We start from the raw sequence: 3417 nt of genomic DNA on the forward strand, positions 1-3417 counted from the left end.
GAGAGAGAGAGAGAGAGAGAGAGAGAGAGAGAGAGAGAGAGAGAGAGAGAATTCCATTCGCATCCAAGAGCACTCAAATATGAGACGGGAATGTAGAAACACTTTGTTTTACGGAAATGAACTTGATACAAACCGCAAGCCCTCGTTGTATTTATGATCTAGAGATCATATTTCCTAGATAAAGAGAGCAATTCATCCCTAAGAGTAAACACCAATGAATGCTTGACTAAAATGCAAAGGAAACCAGCAAATTGAAAAACAAAAATTAAGAACGAAAAATACGACAAGAGTAAGTGATATAACGCTTAATGGTTTCCATACAAATTCATGTCAACTATACCAGCAATGAGAACGTACCTGTATCCACCTTAATATTCTAACCTCTGACTCCTTCAAACATTATTCCAAAGACTATCTTTTCTTGACTGCTTCATTTTACAACTCACCTGAAAGGAAATTGAGAAATATGTAAGCAATGCAAATGTGAAAGATACAGCGCACACACAAAAAATTATGCACAAAATTTAAAAACATCCATTTTGCAACACGCAAGCAAAAAATAAATTAGGAAACAGGCAACGTACATATGAAAATAGAGAGTACGAGAATTCCAAATTTAGATTATGCAGTTTTAAATTATAAACATTATTCCAAATATTATAGAATGAAAAACTGAATTAATAGAGAGTGGTAGTGTTGTTATTACAACCATTAAGACGATGGCAAAAACCTGTCACAAGAAAGTTAATCAAAAATGGTTACCAATTACACGTTCATAAGAGAGCAACGGCGAACGCAAAACCGTCTCCGAGACGAAAACCCATTGAACACTCCCTTCTACCTATTAAAAGAAGCCTTGAAAGACTAGTATATAATTCCGTGACTATTTGAAACAAGGTCAATGGCCTATGAAAGTTCACAGTGGACGGATGTGCAAGCCGAATTTATGATCCGGGCACAAGATAAGAGGAAGAATGTAATAAATGACAGTAGACAGGGAACAGGAGATAAGAACGAATGACGCCAAGGAACCCTGATGATGGTGTGGTTATATTGGCTATGTACTGCAAATTCCAATTATTATCAGTTTTCCTAAAACGTATTCAAAAATATATTATAAATAATAGAAAAATATTAACTTTCCTATTTATACTCAACTCTACGGGTTTTACCTTCCAAATATGGACGGTAATAGGGAGATATATATATATATATAATTATATATATATATATATATATATATATATATATATATATGAGATATATAGAAAACAGAGGAGAGAGATATATAATTAATACCTGTCAGAATTGCAGTTATAGCCTATGTATAAAAAAATAAGCTACGGTTACTTAACACTCGCGTTGGAATAAAAACCGGTGAGATAGAGAGAGAGAGAGAGAGAGAGAGAGAGAGAGAGAGAGAGAGAGAGAGAGAGAAATACGAGCTTCTGATCAGCACGTCAGTTTCCCCAAATTCTGGCACAAATTTCTACAGATTTCCGGACTCTGCTTCAAAGGAAGGAGAGAGAGAGAGAGAGAGAGAGAGAGAGGAGAGAGAAGAGAGAGAGAGAGAGAGAGAGTAGAGAGAGAGAGAGTGGTATTCTGGATGTCATATAATGATTAAAAGCGATATATATATATATATATATATATATATATATATATATATATATATATATATATATATATATATATATATATATATATATATATCAAGGTCTGGATTTCCTTTATATTGAGTAAACTTGTTAGATAACAGACCATTGGTACTTCTTAGTAAAATTAACAAATAATAAATAATTAATGATGTATTACTTCTAAATAACGAAAAATCTAACTTTTGTTCTGTAAAACAAATTTTAATCTCCCAAACAGTTGAAGAACTGTCAACTTTGCGCAACGCTTATATATTATAGCACGTAATAATTATATAGCCTTTCACAGACTTAGTTAAACGAACAATAAACAATTACCAATACCAATGCCTATAGTTTTTTTTTCTTGAGTTGACGGTAAATACACACAGTCGATATCAATGCAACCAATGGCGGGTGGTGAGTATGAGCTCCAGCCAATCACAGTTAGCTTAACGATATCAGATGTGGAAATTTACCGCCACTTCCGCTATAGTAAGAACACAATGATACCAGATCTCCATATTTTGGTCAGATCAAATTCAGATAATGTAATCAACACTTGACAAGATCCATATTCACAGGAAGCGTCCTATAAACTCATAAGGCACAGCCTTCAAAGACCCCTACCTAACCTGAATGATGCCAAGACAGCCAGGCAACGACTTCTGCAGGAGGCGCAGACGGCGGTGGGTGGTTGGGTTGGTGGGGTAGGGGTGGGGGTGGGTAGGCGCGCAAAGGCCAGCATCAACAGAGGGGCTGTAGCAAGGGGGAAGGGAAGGGAAGGGAGGGTAAAGTTGTGTAACCTGCCAATGACGCGGCCGATCACGAAAAAAAAAAAAAAATCCCCTTTTGATAAATGAAGTCTCATGATGCCTTTTCGAAAAAGGGGTGTTAGGAGGGGGAGGTGAGAGAGGGGATGAGGGGGATGGGGAAAAGCGATGGGGAAAGGGAAAACGGGAGCAAGTCGAAAAAAAAATTGGAAGGAAACCGGGTGATGGGGAATAAGGATATATGGAGATCGTGGGGAAAAGGAAGGGTGGAGATAAAAAAAAAGAAGATAGAAAAGAGAGAGAGAGAGAGAGAGAGAGAGAAGAGAGAGAGATAGAGAAGAGAGAGAAGAGAGAGAAATATCACAAAAAAAGGAGGAATAAAAGCATAAAAGCAAGCAAGCTCAGCCTGTTGGAAACCGGAACGGAGGAAGAAAGAATACACGAGAATGAGTAAGAGAGGGTTCAAGGAATAAGAGTAGATGGGATGGAGGAGGAGGAGGAGGAGGAGGAGGAGGAGCTGAAGACCCATTGTGGTCACGTCAAAAACGAAAAATTGCTAACACTTTTCTTCTCATCGTGTTCTGTCGTATTCTCTCTCTCTCTCTCTTTCTCTTTATCGAGGATTTTCGGTTGATGGCCCCCTGGTGGGTAACTGGAACACAAGTTTGATTCTCTGGCTGCTGTTTGAACCCTCATTGAAACCAGGTTTAACTGATAAAAGGAGCCCATAAAACGCCAAAATGCAGAAAGTAAATACTATATATTAGAGATGAGCTCTCTCTCTCTCTCTCTCTCTCTCTTCAGTTCAGGCAGGTCTCTGAAATATAGTACTTACTTTTCTACATTTTGGCGTTTTCATTGGCTCCTATTAGTAGATGGAACAGAAATATATTTCAGTCTTTTATATATATATATATATATATATATATATATATATATATATATATATATATATATATATATATATATATAATATAGAGGGATCCACAGTAATATCCTTGTTTATCTAG

Source organism: Macrobrachium nipponense, chromosome 36 (genome assembly GCF_015104395.2).
Source record: "Macrobrachium nipponense isolate FS-2020 chromosome 36, ASM1510439v2, whole genome shotgun sequence".
In the NCBI taxonomy this organism is placed as follows: domain Eukaryota; kingdom Metazoa; phylum Arthropoda; class Malacostraca; order Decapoda; family Palaemonidae; genus Macrobrachium; species Macrobrachium nipponense.